General features: G+C 40.2%; 1 protein-coding gene across 5 annotated transcripts in view; it reads left to right on the top strand.

The window, feature by feature from the left end:
• Window positions 1–15657, top strand: part of THRB (thyroid hormone receptor beta) — a 399316-nt gene that overhangs the window by 231489 nt on the left and 152170 nt on the right. For 4 of the 5 annotated variants that reach the window (XM_023505183.2, XM_023505182.2, XM_023505181.2 and 1 more), the window contains exon 3: window positions 13444–13504. The exons of the other annotated variant lie outside the window; for it this stretch is intronic. The gene's annotated coding sequence lies outside the window, so the exon portion shown is untranslated. The remainder of the gene's footprint in view (window positions 1–13443; window positions 13505–15657) is intronic. 5 annotated transcript variants of the gene reach the window in all.

Genomic DNA, 15657 nt, shown 5'->3' with positions numbered 1-15657 from the left:
CAGTGCCAGTCTATGACGCTGCAGTCTCGCTGGGTAGTGGAGGCAGAGAGAGTAGAGTTGATGGTTTGGAAAAGTCCATCTGGAGGCCTTATTCCATTCGAATCAGCAAGTAGGCCCACAGGAGGGCAAGACACAAGTGCGATCCCTCCCCTCCCAGAGCTTCTGTTCTACCAGGGAGGAAACCACACACATGCAAATACAAAATATATCCAGAGTTTTAAGTCACTGGTGTGTTAGTCCTTGGAGCACTTCCCCAAATAATGATCCTGGAATACCGCGACTGTTCTTAACCAAAATCATTTCAGGAGAAGCTAGAAAGGGAAGTGACAGAAGCCAAAAAGGACTAGTGTCCCTTCCTCTCCTTCAGCAGCTCTATGCCCTGCGAGGGACCTGTAAGACCAACAAAGATGAAGGGGCACCTACTTCTATAGGGCATCCCTTCTCTAACCTTCCTGATAGCCAGAAGTGAAAAGGTGGTGGTGGTGAAAGGGCCTTAATCAATACAATACTTTGTTATGTCAAGGGCAGCCTTAAGTCTCATCAAAAAAACCTCCATCCTTTTGCACCAGCAAATCAAAAAAAAAAAAAAATTCAAGAATTTGGCAGGCAAGAATTGAGCAACAGCCAGGTTGCTCAGCTTTTAAAGGTCATTCTGGACACCCAAACAAAGGCCAGCGTGGTTATTTCCAGACTGCCCAAATCCGTATCAGGTCAGTGGCAAAAGTCCCCTGACCTTAGTTTATCAGGCTTTTGCCAAGCAAGTCAGGCTCAGGCTCATCCCCCAAAATGACACCGCCCTTTCCTTCTCTTGTTTATGCTTTAGTGATTCTATACACACACACACACACACACACACACACATATACACACACAGAGGGGGGGAGGAGGGAGGGAGAAAAGAAGAGAGAGACAGAGAGAAAGAGATGACCAGCAGCAAGCCTGAATACCTGAGCATACTCTTTGAAATCCATCAGATTCACAGAATCTTAGACTGGAAAAAGATCTTGGTGATTTGTCTGCTTATTTCACAGATCAGGAGTTAGAGGCACAGAAAGCCTGGGTGACTTTTCCAAATAAGTTTTTAATTAAATGTCTGTGTTTGCTTTTGAGCTGTTCATGCCTCAGAAATCATTTTTACACTTGTACAGATAGGAAAGTCGTCAAATATTTTATCTCTTATTTTCCTTTTGAAAGTCAAAGTTTCTGTTCACAGTGAGACCCATAATGCCAAGTTTCAATTCCAAAGACACTTTGAGGAAAAAATTATGTGTGAAGAAACAGTGTACTAAGTAGAAGGAGAAATGTGGTACATTGAGCAACAGAAGGTCTGGCACCACTCCTAAACAGCTCCATGTCAGGACATGTCACCCAACTGCATCGTACCTTAGTATCCACAGCTATAAAATAGAACAAAAATAAAAGTAATAGTGCTACCTCATACTTGGCTGAAAACATGAGCTACCATTACATGAGAGCTTGATTTGATCTTCTGAGAATAAAGTTACTATCTAAATTTAACTTGGGGGATTATAGAATTTAGATCCAGAATGGGCTTTAGAAACTATCTAAAAACATATTTTACAGTCAGAATCTAGAAAAGTTAAAAAAAAAATGTAAATCGAAGTAATACTTATTTCCTAATGAATTCATTTCCAACTTTTCTTGATTCTGAACTTGGTTCATCAAATGAGAGACTAATATTTTCCTTCTGAAACTTAATAAAAAAAAGTAATTTGTTTCTCACCACTTGGGTAAAGCCTTAGATATTGCTCAGAAATATAACCTGATTTTCTAGTCCTTCTTGGGCCAATTATCAACTCAAGAACAGAAAAGGACTAAGTGATGATTTTAAAAACACATGCACTTATATGTCTATATATGTATACACACATATTTACGTATATACATGCACATATATATATACACATGTATACACACATACACATGTATTGTGTTTGTGTGTGTATATATATATATAGTGTGTGTGTGTGTGTAAAATGTGTATTATTAGGGTCTTTGTAATGTTTGGGTTTTTTATCAGGTTTTTTTTTCCTGTACCCTTCTTCCTAATTTCTCCACTGAAACAATATAACATCTCTATCCCTTCTTCTTCCTCCTCTTCTTTTCCATCACTCAAACATATCCTGATCCCCAGTCATCCAGAAAGTTTTCCTTGACTAATTCAAAGAGAAACAATAATCCCTCCCCCATCTCACCCATTTGTAATATATTATTTCAATGGTCTTTTTTTTTTTTTACTTATTATTGTTTTTTAGCCATTTTTCAGTCATGACCTCTTTTAGGGTTTTCTTGGCAAAGATACTATAGTGGTTTGCCATTATTATTTCACAAGTTAAGAAACTGAGGCAAATAGGATTAAGTGACTTGCACAAGCTAGTGTCTGAGAACAAATCTGAAGTCGGTTCTCCTGACTCCAAGTCTGACACTCTGGGCAATATGCCACCTACTTGCCTTTTTAAAAAAATTAACATCCTCAACAAAACCATTTTAAATGCAATCAGTTACAGATCTCCTTCCTCACCTCTCAAAAAATTATAGAAATGAAGCCAAACTGAAGAAGAACAAATATATCATATTTGTTTTACAACAAAGGAAACAAACAAAAAAACACAACAGTGGATATTTTCCCACATCTGTAGCTATTAATTAATCATTAGTAATAGCCAGCCTATTTTGAAATCCCGAGTCTCTGTAAGATTTCATCCAAATTTCCAACATATGCTGGCTAGTATTTTCCATTGATTTTTCATTTCATTTTTTTTTTACCATTTTTCTATTGTAACAATATGAAAACACCCAAAAAATAAACATTTGTTTATAGACAATTAAAGCATTTCATCATTTTTACCTTCTTTGTATAAGACACGATGCTACACTCTATGAATAAAGATGGGCAAACCATCTTCTGCCTAAAGCAGCTTCTAAAACTTCTTTCTTTAAAGACTTAAAGAATTGTTTCTGGACTAGTAAAAAAAAAAAAAAAAGGTAAAACAAAGAGAGAAATAAATATATGTGTTTACATGTGCATGTATCACTTAAGGTATAGAAATAAGTTGCTGGTGATTATCTGTGAAAGAATAGCTTTAATTATTTATGTAAAGCTCTCTTTATGCATAGGAGGGTCCACATGGACATACACACATATGGATATATTCGTGTGCACACACATAGTTTATACACACATACATATTACATCTATTTGCTGTTATTCAGTCATTTCAATTTGTGACACTGGAATTTTCTTGGCAGGGATACTGAAGTAGTTTGCCATTTCCATCTCCAAGTCATATTATAGATGAGGGAACTGAGGCAAAAAGAATGAAGTGATTTGCCCAACATCACATAGCTAATATATCGTGTCTGAGATCAAATTTGCACTCGGTTCCTCCTGACTTCAGGCCTAGCACTCTATCCCTTAATTTATATTTTTACCTTCTTTGTATAAGACACATATATTCAGTGTGTGTCTATGTGTGTATTCGGCTTACGTGCTGTGTGGGACAGTGTCTAGACTGTTGTACTTGAAGTCAGAAACCTGGATTCAAATTCTATGTGTGACTCTTCCTAACCATGTACAGTCTCTTCACTGACTCTCTGTGTGACTCTGGGGACTCTCTAAAACTTCTCTCCTGAATCAAGGCCCAACTGAGATCTTCATGGGAGAGACAGATGGAAGGGTTCTCCCACACTGCAGAAATCACAGATCCTTCATTTGCACATAAAATAAATAAACAAACAAACAAATGAATAAATAAATAAATGAAATAAAACAAAACCCAGGTATTCATCTTAGGAACCTAAGTATAGCTACCATGTTTTCCTGTGTTCAGAAATTAACCATATCTTATGCCTTGTAACCAGAAACAGCATTTGCCCTGAAATGTATATAAAACAAATTAACACAAATTATGTCTCTATGTAACATATATCTTAGCTCTCACAAAGGATACCAGAGGAACACAAGTCAAAATTAGAAGTCAATTTGCCACAGACCCAATTTGTTGTGATTGTTCAGTTGTGACAGTAGTGTCCATTCATGATCCTATTTGGGGTTTTCTTGGCAAAGCTACTGAAGTATTTTGCTATTTCCCTCTCCAGCTCATTTTACATATGAGAAAACTGAGGTAAACAGGGTTAAGTGACTGGCGCAAAATTACACAGCTAGTGAGCATCTGAAGCCAGATATGAACTCAAAAGGATGAGTCTTCCTGACTCCAGGCCCAGCATGCTCTATCTCTGTGCTGTTTTTAGGATAACTGTTATCTTATACATAGTACAGGAAATCTCCAGAGCTTATTTAGTCCACCTTCTACTTGTAGGCAGAGCTAAGCAATGCCAGCAATTCATTTCTGTACCATAGGTGATATAAATACATAAATACACAGATACATGTGTATCTCTGTGTGCAGGGAGTAAAATAAAAGGGCCGGACAAGATGACTCGTAAGGTCTCCTCCAGTTCTCGTATATACATACATATATATATATATATATATAGAGAGAGAGAGAGAGAGAGAGAGAGAAAAGAAAAAAAAGAAAGAAAAGGAAAGAAAGAAAGAAAGAAAGAAAGAAAGAAAGAAAGAAAGAAAGAAAGAAAGAAAGAAAGAAAGAAAGAAAGAAAGAAAGAAAGAAAGAAAGAGAAAGCTTAGGGCCTTGGAATCAATCATTAGCCCAAGACAACCCAGATATTCAGGTGAACTCAGATCCTGTGTCTTCAAGATGGATGGATCAAGTTCAACATTCCATAGCACAAAATTACATACAAGTCATTATTTGGAGAGCAAGGGGATGGAATTCATAATTAGGAGAGATCAAGGAAAACTTCATGCCAAAAATGGCATTGATTGCTTTTTAGTGAACTTCAAAAGAAAACAATTATTATATTCCCAATTTCCATTTGCTTGAGACTGAAAACGTAACATGGATAAGAGAACATCTATATGATGGTGTCATAGGCTGGATCGTCCAGGGATGATCCCAGAGAGTTGCTGTAAAACCATATTTGGTGGCCCAGAACTCTTTAAAAAAAAATAATACAGAACAGTGTGTGGGTGTGTGTGTGTCTGTGTGTGTCTGTGTGTGTGTATATGTGTGTGTCTGTGTCTGTGTGTCTGTGTGTGTGTGTGTGTGTGGTGGAACCTTCATGAAGAGTTGTAAGCACTGAGTATCATTGCACTTCAATAAGGAAGAAAAGCCTGATCTCGCCAGGAAGGTGGGTCTTCAGTATGAGGAATGAAAGGCAGCCTTGGTGTTCTTTCTGAGAATTTAAGGGATCTGCCATAGCTCCCAAGAAAGCTGCATATCGCCAAGGCTAACACTACAAATGAGCTGAAAGGGAAGGCTCTGGGACAGATTTGTTATGGTTAGGAGCTGGTGGCTTTGCCAGCATGCTTGACACAGTCACCAGCCCTCACCCAGGCTGACCTTGCTCCAAAAGCAACTGTTTGGTCACAAGGGGACTGGGCGAGAGGCTGGGGGTAGACCAAAGACCAGAAAAATAACAGAAAGTGCCTCCCATGAAGTCACTGGAGTGATCTTTGACAGGAAGTATGGCTCGGTGATCCTGACAGGCAGAATGGCAGCGTTTTATAGAGCCAAGAACTTTCCAACAAGAAATAACAATCATAAACTATAACTGCTGACATTGATACCGTGCTTTACATCAGTATTTCCCCTGAATCTCCTAACAGCCCATGGCAGAAAAGTGGTCTGGGATGTAGAATTGGATTCTGAGATCAAATCCCAATTCACTTATCATGTGACCCTGGACAAAGCTCTCAAGCTCTTCCAGACTCGGTTTCCTCATGGGGACTGTAAGTTCAGTGGACTTTAAGGTCTCTTCCAGGCCTAAATCTGTGTTCCTCTGAACCCAGGGAGATCGTTACGACAGATGTTATGGTTATGGAAATGAAACTCATGGTAGGATTTGAATTTCAGTCTTCCGTGGGCTTCCAAACTCTTAAGTTCTAATTATTATATAAAATGAGAACTAGTAGAGTCACAAAATCATCAGATTAAAAAAAAAACCTTTCCTTAGAGTCACAGTGCCCTGCGCATAGTAGGTTCTCATCATGTATAGCTTTGCTTTTATATATTTCAAAGTTTTACCTTTCACCTGAATACACTTATGAGACACATATTATTGAATAAGCTCTGTGATACTTCCCTTGCACTGAAGTCAATTACCCTCCCTCCTCTCCCCTCTTCTTTGATGACACAGTGGATAGAGTAAACAGGAAACTCAGGAAAACCTGAGTTCAAATCCTATTTCAGATGCTTGCTGGCCATGTAACCCTGGGCAAGTCACCTAACTTATCATCTACAAACTAGTGGTAATAATACACCTGTCTCACAGGGTTGTTGGGAAAGCAAATGAGATCATCTATGCAAAAGCTACATAAGTGTTTGTTATTATTATCAATAGCACCATCATTATCAATAAGACAGATAGGCAATACAGTCACTAGAGTGTTGGGCTTGGAGTATGTAAGACCTGAGTTCAAATCCTACCTCAGGGACTTATGTGCCTTTGAGGTGTTACTAAAGCATCTCAGCCTCAGTTGCTTCATCTGTAAAATAGGAATAATAATAGCATTCACTTCTCAGCGTTGTTTGAAAGGTCAAATGACACGTAAGATGCTTTGCAAACCTCAGAGTATCAGATGATATTATATATGATGTTTTAAATATATATGTAAAACATCATATATAGTATCAAATATATGTGTTCTGATGCTACATATGATTAGTTACTATTGTAAGTATTTGAAATATGCAGTAGTTACTACTATAATTATTTGAAATAGTGTAACTATTACTTGTTACTATTATAACTATTTGGATTGTATAATAGTTACTATTGTAACTATTTGAAATAGTAACTTACTTGTTACTATTTTGAAATAGTAACTTACTTGTTACTATTGTGACTATATATTATTGTTATAACTGTTACTATTGTAACAATTATTATTAGCTCATAGAAATGCTATAGATATTTTTTGTCTCTTTCTTTCTTTTTTTTGCTGAGGCAGTTGGGGTTAAGTGACTTGCCCAGGGTCACACAGCTAGAAGATGTTAAGTGTCTGAGACCAAATTTGAACTCAGGTCCTCCTGACTTCAGCGCTGGTGCTCTATCCTCTGCACCACCCAGCTGCCCCTATAGATATTTTTTTGTATTTCAGTAAAGCATCCGCTAAAGTTGTTCCTATTATTCTTCTTGTAATGAAGATAGAATAATGTGGCCTGACCAATAAGAGGACAATGAGATGGGATTAGAGCTGGTTGGGTGGTGGGTCCTTTCCACTCAAGTGCCTCCAGGCTCTCTGCTTTTCCCTGGACTCTGTTTATCCATAAAGCCACAAACTTCATCAATGTGTGGATGACAAAGCCAAGGGGAGAGTGAGCACCTTGGATGAGAGACAGGATGCAAAAACATTTTTAAAAGGCTGGACCAGATTGACTAAAATGAGATAAAATAAGGAAAAGATCTGGGGGCCATGGTGGGATATAGCAGCTAAGAAGGCAAAATCAGTGTTGGTCTTTGTATTAAGAAAGTGATAATTCGCTGGTAGTACTGCCCTGGTTAGATCACTTTGGGAGTGTTGTGTAGGAGGCATTGGGAGGTCTTGGACATGTGACTATTGGGCCACCTCTGGCCTACAAATCTGCAAACTGAGTGCAGCCTGAACCAGATTAAAAAGTAATTGGGAAGGGGCAACTAGGTGGTGCAATATATAGAGCACCAGTCCTGAAGTCACAAGGACCTGAATTCAAATCTGCCCTCAGGCACTTTAACACTTCCTAGCTATGTGACCCTGGGCTCTTAACCCCAATTGCCTCAGCAAAAAAAAAAAAAAGATTAATTGGGAAGGGCTGCAGTGGTTAGAGCCCTAACTCTAGAATCAAGAGGACTTGAATTTAAATCTGGCCTCAGACACTTGATAAAAGCAAAACAACAACAAAAAATGAGATTGGGAAATATTTAACAAAATGAATAAAAATATAATAAAACAAATAATTTTATATTTTAAAACCAAGTCAGTATGTGGCCTGTAAGGACCCTTCTGTATGGGGTAGTAGTCCCCTTTTCTGTTTGAGTTTGATGCTACTGAGCTAGAATGTGACTGGAGGAGAGTAACCAAGTCGATGGAGGCTCCAATTCATGCCATATTAGGTCACTCAATGGAAATGGCAATTCTTAACCCAAAGAAAATTAGACTGGCACGAGGGGTCAGTTGTGATAACAGCTATCCTCAAGCATCTGAAGGGCTGGGTGAAGAAGTCTTGTTCTCAGAATTGAGAACTATAAGCAGTAAAATAAATTGCAGACAGACAAGTTTAGACTTGATCTATTGGGGAAAGTCCCATGAACCTTCCCTAAATGGAATGGAAGTCTTGTGTAAACAGGACTTGAAGCAAAGGCTTGATGACCATCTGTCAGATATTTGGGAAATGTGTTTGGGTATGGATTGGATCCATGACCTCTAAGGCACAGAATAAGATATTTAGGGATGAAAGGGACCTTCAAGGACATTGGATCATAGTTATCAGATTTCAAGCTAGAAGCAAACTTAGACTTTGTCTTCCTGTCCAGTCTCCTCATTTTGCAGATGAGGAAACTGAGTCTCACAGAATAGAAGTGCTTGGCCCAGGGAGAAAGGCATTAGAATTCAGGTCTTTCTGGCTCCAAATACAGGCCTCTGCATACAATTAGAGAAAATGAAGCTTAAAGTTTCTACCTCGATAATTCTGCTGAAACTGATGTGGAGAGAGGTTTTAAGTCCTCCTTTCTGCTCTCTTCTTCTTAGCAGTACCACATTTATTATGGGGTTGTAGATCCAATGGCCATTCATTAAAGATGGCTTCCTTGGTTAGGGCCTCTTGGCCCAAAGGGTTCTAAAGCTTTCGTTTTTTCCTAATGAAATTGCCTTCCCGGAGAAGAGACTCAATAATCCGACATTCACCCTTCTCCTCGTGGAGAGCTGCTTTTCAAAGGGCACGGATAGCTGTCTCCATGCCGCCGAAAAGCCCTCGGTAACTGTATCCGGCCATGTTGGTTCGGATGGCCATCGTGCCTTTCAAATTTAGCAGCACTCTGGGGTGTCCTTGGACTTCATGCCTGTGTGCATGGGGCCTGTGAAATTCCAGAGAGGTCAGAACCTTTCCTTCCTTGTCATCTTTTTATTTTTCCAATTTCCAGAGCTGCTAATCTCATGGGATTGGCCAGGAAAGAGAAAGAATGTTATGACCTATTTGGCATTTTCATAAGCAAAATGAATTCAGGCCCAGGTTCCAAAAAAAAAACCAGATTTTATTTTGAAACAGATGAGGAAAGAAGATCCCTCTCTGTCACTGAATCTTAACTCCCAGAGGTGGGTAATGGCATGGAGACCCCACCGGGAAGAATGTTTACAGAGAGAAATCAGCAGTAAGGCAAGCTCCCCAAAGTATAATGAAGGCCAGAGAATCCATCTCTCTTCACTCTGCTTAACCTCCACTTCCCAGTGTCGTTTTTGACCCGTTCCGGGGGCCTTCCGGTATCCAGTGCCCCCATGTTCTTTTGGATCCGTCTCTCACCAATGGAAAAAATATCTGACAGAATAATTCATGGGGTCAAAATTTAGAGCTAGAAGAAATGAGAGAGCTCATTTACAGCCAGAAAAACTGAGAGAGATCACAGGAACCCAGATGGAGAGCCAAAAGGTCCATACAGGTTGGGTATTTCTGCTGCTGAAGAAACTGAGTCCCAAGAGATATTGAGTGATTTTCTCCTTGCACAGGTAGTAAGCAGCAGTGCATTCAAACCCCCATTCTCCATTGTACCACCTTTCTACATGTGGGGCCAGATGATTTCTCTGGTCCTTCCAATTCAAAATCCACGATTCTATGAATTCCTGGGGGTTCTCTTTGTGGTTGTAGAACAGAGTATTCTGTAGAGAACATTCTCTGTAGAGAAAGAAGTAGAACAGAGCATTAGAGCTGAAATGGGACCTACAGGTCATTCAACCTAACACACCTAAGGAAACTGAGGTCTAGAAAGATCAAGTAGCTTGCCTGTAGTCACACAGTTGGCTGTTTGTTAAACTAGAACTCAGATCTCCGGACTCCTAAGCCAGGGTCTCTTTGGCCACCCAGTCCAGCCTCCCTAAGCAACAAGCTGATTCCAATCTGCAACATCTGGCAGACCGGCCCATCATCAGATAGCTCTGTGGATGCATTTCATTTTCGGGCTTTGCGAGAATTGTCCAGATGCCACCGAGTCTCCCTTAAGCCCTGGCTGGCAGGGTCTGAGTGGATCTAATTACTTGCCGGTCTGAGTAATGCCATTATAGATAGATCCCCATAATGTTAGCACCCAAGCCTGCAGGCGGATTTGATTAAATGGCTGCTGGGATCTTCTTACTCTCTGTTTATTTGAATAATTAGGCTGAATTCTGTTTCCCCACTCAACTGGGACTTTTCCTTCCCACTTCATTTTCTGCAGTCAGTTGGGCAGTGACTGATCCGTTTCTACTTTCGTTGGGGTGTTTTCTCCACTTAACATGTCTGTGTTTTACTTTGATGTCAGTGTTTGAGCATTTCAGCCACGTCCGATTCTCTGTGACCCCTTTTGGGGTTTTCTTGGCAAAGTTAAAGTGGAAAGGTTTCCCATTTCCTTGTCCAGTTCATTTTACAGAAAAAGAAACTGAGGCAGACAGGTTAAGTAACTTCCCCATAGCTTGTACCTTATTTGGACACAGGGAGATGTCTCCCTGACTCCAGGCCTGGTGCTCTATTCACCTGACTGCCCCAGCTTTCCTTAGAGGATGATGGAATTCTCATCAGAGCAGGTAGTGAAGAGCCATGTCCCCAAATGGCAACCTGTGGCCTGCAGTGGCCCGTATTTCTCAGTCACTGTGTAGGCTGCATCGGGAGATACTGGGGCTGGGATATTGAGGATATTCCATATTGAGGAGGCAGGGTGTCAGACTGGCTGCAATGCTGTACTTGGAATCAGAGAGTCCCGGGTTTCCTCTCACCTCGAGCTTTTTGTCGTGTGACTAAGTAAAATCATTGGACTTTCAAGTCAGAAGCATATGGGATGCGATAGACATGGACTGTGGCAAGTAGTGCGTGGGGCTTGCTTTATTAAGCTTTCACCACTTTCTCGTGAGCTCGTGACGTAACACAAGACATGTTCCCTCTTTGGGGAGCGGTTAGAGGGGGATGTGAGAAGACAGGAGGGAAGGAGAATACTAGCCATGATAACCGACATCTCACTCGTGCTCTAAAAATTTCAAAGCCTTTTTTAAAGATGTCTCTACTTGGCCTTCACATTGAGCTAGGGAGGTGAAGGAAGGTTCTGTGTTCAAGTTCTTCAGACACAATGTGACGCTGGGGCAGAAGTGCCAGAGAAGATGTGATCTGCATTAGAAAAGGAAGGTCATCTCCCAGAACTCCCAGTGAAGGTGAAATCATGGGTACGGCCCTTCTCCCCTGTCCCCTAAAAAAATAACATGTCTATTCTACAGGTTAGGAAAGTAACTTGGGTAATGAGTACCAGCAACACTGGGATTTTTACTCTAGTCCTCTTAACTCTTACCTCAGTGTTACATCTATTACAACACTTTATCATTATTTCTAGCACACACTTCCTGATATATGTGAGAGGCAGAATATTAACAATCAAGATAAAGAATGAATGAGTATTATATTGTGTGGTGTTCTTCTTTTTGTATAATATGATGGTTCTCTGGGAGCAGGTTTCTTGGGGAGGTTTTCGGAAGCAGCTTTAGTTTCAGTTCAGATCAATAATCACCTCAAACACAGCAAAGGGATTAAAATCCAGTCCTTTATTGTGTCCTTCAAAGTCTTGAGCTTCAGCCCCTAGCTCCCTCCGAATGTCTCCAGCCAGCACAAAGGTGGAATATGGAATGAATCTGTCTCCGCCTCCGAGAGGGGGCTTCTATCCCTGGCCCTGAGAGCTTCCTGCTTATATGCTGTACACTGAGTATACACCAATCATTATATCACTGGGAAACCATTATTTGTTGTAGGATTGAATCACTTCTAAACTAGTTTTAAGCATTGTCTCCTCCAATTCCACTTAGTACTTATTTCAAGTTCTGGCCCATAACATCTCCTTGTAGGGTCAGATCAATCATACTGAATCATGCTAAATTAGATAATTATTGTCTCTATCAATTCTAATGACTTAACACTTTGTAAGGATTCCAATAATATTGGTGTGTAGCTACTTGGGGGAAGCTAGTGGTGCAGTGGATAGAGTTCAGGGTCTGGAGCCAGGAAGACTCATCCTCCTGAGGACAATCTGGCTTCAGATATGTACTAGCTGTGTGACTCTGGGCAAGTCACTTAACCCTGTGGGCCTCAGTTTACTCATCTATAAAATGAACTGGAGAAGAAAATGGCCATACCAGTATCTTGCCAAGAAAACCCCCAAAGGGGGTCATAAAGAATTGGAAGTGATTGAAAAGACTAAATAAGAACACAGTTACACTTTTGGGATGCACGTTTTATCCTTGGAGCTGGACAAGAAAATGGCCATTCCAGTAGCTTTGTCAAGAAATCTCCCCAAAAGGAATTGCAAAGAGTTGAACATGTCTGAAAAGACTAAAAAGAACATAGTTACACTTTTGGGGATGCACATTTGAATATTTTTGATATTTTATTCTTGAATTTCTACTACAACACTCTACATTATTTCTATCACACACTTCCTAATATGTATGAGAGGTAGAATATTGGCAAGTTAAAGGATGAATGATTATATTGGTATATAAGTACTTAAGGGAAGCTGGGTGGTGCAGTGGATAGAGTTCAGGGTCTGGAGCCAGGAAGACTCATCCTCCTGGGTACAAATCTGGCTTCAGATATGTACTAGCTGTGTGACTCTGGGCAAGTCACTTAACCCTGTGGGCTTCAGTTTACTCATCTATAAAATGAACTGGAGAAAAAAATGACCCTTCTAGTATCTTTGCCAAGAAAACCCCCAAAATACATAAAGAACAGTTACACTTTTGGGGTACAAGTTTGAATATCTAATGTTTTATACTTGAATTCACATTTCTTCCCCTAGAATAAACATTAAATCCAGACAGAGGCCCTCTGGATGTAGGCTCTGGATATATCCCAAGTTGGGATCAGAAAGACCTTAGTGTACATCCTGCTTCAGACACTAGCTGTGTGACCCTGAATGAATTACCCAGTCTTCTAGTTACCTCATCAGTTAAATGGGGATAATAATAAGCTTATTGTGTTATTGTGAGAATGAAATGAGATAATGTATATAATGTGCTTTGCAAATGCTAGTTACCATTCCCGTTGCATTAATGCCTTGTTCCATTCATCAGGGACAGTTGAAAGCAATTGCTTAGACTTTCCCATTCTAAGGGCAACGTTTGCCTTTCATTTCCCGTAGGAACGCCCGCCCTCGTTGACCTCGGTAGCAATGTTGCCTCTGGTCCCTGGAGATAACCTTGGTAAGTTATTGGACCCTTGAACTTCTCCCCTTATCTTACATATCTCAGTTATTTGATGGCGAGGCAAGACGTGGAGGACCGGCCGATGCTTTTGTCACGAAGTACTATGGGAATGTTGTCGTGTTTCCTTATCCATTTTTGGGGAGAGTCACTGTCCCAAGTCTATGCAGCCTTCCTGAGGACAGATACCATGTCAGATTAATATCAGTAATGCCTTAGAAATCACTTCCTTTTCTCCTAAGGGCTCTATGATAGAGTTGGTATCAAAGGTGTAATTAGGGTGGGACAATTGTGTCTTTCTCCAGGGCATCAAATTGAGAGGAAGCTGACAGCTGGATTTTAGATGCCAGGTAATTAAGACTTTCATTTGTGAAGTGATCCTCACGTGGACACTATTAATATAGTTTCAAGGAGTTCATTCTGTGATTCCTGACAGCTGCCAAGAGAGCCTTAAAATCAATGTAGGGCAAATTTCCTTCATCCTCATCTTTTCATCCGAAACCTTGAACCCATGATCCCTACTAACCCAGAGGTGGACTCCTTCAGGCCTTATTAAGGAGCTGCTCAGTAGGTGTTTCTCATTCTTCAGTTAGTCTGTGAGCTCCCTCAGACCAGAGATAATTTTATTCTTTGACCCATAATAAAAACCTAATAAATATTTGTTGATTGATTGATTGATCATAGGTTGTGTTATTGACTTTGTATATATGACACAGAATACCCAGAAGTCTCCATTTCCTGTCATATATTCTGTCTCTGGCTGCGATGGACACCAAGCCATTTTTAATAGTAATCTGGAGTTACCCTCAATGATATCTACTTAAGAAGGGTAGGGTTGTGTGCCCCATCATGCCTCAGGTCCCCCAGTGATGCTGTTGTCCAGTTGACACCCTGGAATGATGTCAACCCTTCTTGACTTAGCAAGGCACAAAGTATTACTGTTTTTAATTTCCCTAAAAGTTTTTGTTTCAAGAGATTTTCCCTAATTCACAGGTGATCTGAGTTTTATAAAAATAATTGGCAACTGCGCTTGTTTAGCAGCATGGCGAAGGGCACAACAGTTTCTGTATTCTTGCTCAAACCAGTTAGGGGAAAGAAATTTGTATTTAAATGAGAGACATTTGAGAGTTTTTAATGAGCTTTATGGATGTGGGAGGAGGGTAAGGAAGTAAATAGACTTACCAAAGTTTCTACACCCCTGAACGGGGCCACATCCTAACTTACCTAAAAGTTTGCTAAGGCCTTTATTTGGCAGCTTGGTACACCCAGAGCTGGAAGAGACCCGAGAGGTCATTTTGTTCAATTCCCCCCATTTTACAATGAGGAAATGGGACTTTGAGAGGAAGGTTGCCCTACAGAGGCAGTGGTGGGCTGGAGAGCATCCTAATGCATAGGGCACTGGATCTGAAATCAAGAAGATTTCTTTTTGAATTCAAATCAGAACTCATTCATGTGCAATCATCTTTTTTATTATATTATATCGTAGAAATGCTTATTTTATTCTATAAATTAAAAAAGATTGTGTTCTTCTTCACTCCCTTACTCTTCCTTTTCCTCCATTTAAAAAAAAAAAAAAAACTTTTGGGTGAACTCTAGGTTCCTTTCTATCATCAGTCCCAGTATATTTATATACGTCAGCAAGCAGTATAATGTAGAAGGAAGAGACCTGTACCTCAGACCTGTACTATCTGGGTGACCCTAAACAAGTCATTTCACTCTGTTTGGCCCAGTTTCCTCATCTGTAAAATGAATGGGAGAAGGAAATGACAAACCACTTCCTTTGCCAAGAAAACTCCAAATGGGGTCAGGAAAAGTCAGCCATGACTAAAAACAATCAGACACAGGCAGTGAATTATCAGGGTAGAATTTGAATTGTAGACCTGTGATTCCCTTATGCAAACATTAAAACCAAAAGAGTTTAGGGTTTGTTTGGATTTTTTCCCTAGCTGTCCCTCATGGCTGACCTTCTCTCCCTCTTCCCCTGCACCTCTTGTCTTCCTTAAGTCTCAATTAAAATAACTACTTTCTGCAAGAAGCCTTTCTCAACATCCTGTTGTGCTGGAACCTTCCATGTGAGAAAGTACTTCATTTGTCCTGTATGTATCTCATCTGTGCAAAGTTCTTTGCATGTTGTCTCCATCATCAAACCCTTC

This window comes from Sarcophilus harrisii, chromosome 5, assembly GCF_902635505.1.
Source record: "Sarcophilus harrisii chromosome 5, mSarHar1.11, whole genome shotgun sequence".
NCBI lineage: Eukaryota > Metazoa > Chordata > Mammalia > Dasyuromorphia > Dasyuridae > Sarcophilus > Sarcophilus harrisii.
Note: the sequence above shows the minus strand (reverse complement) of the source record. Positions and strands in the feature narration are given on the sequence as shown.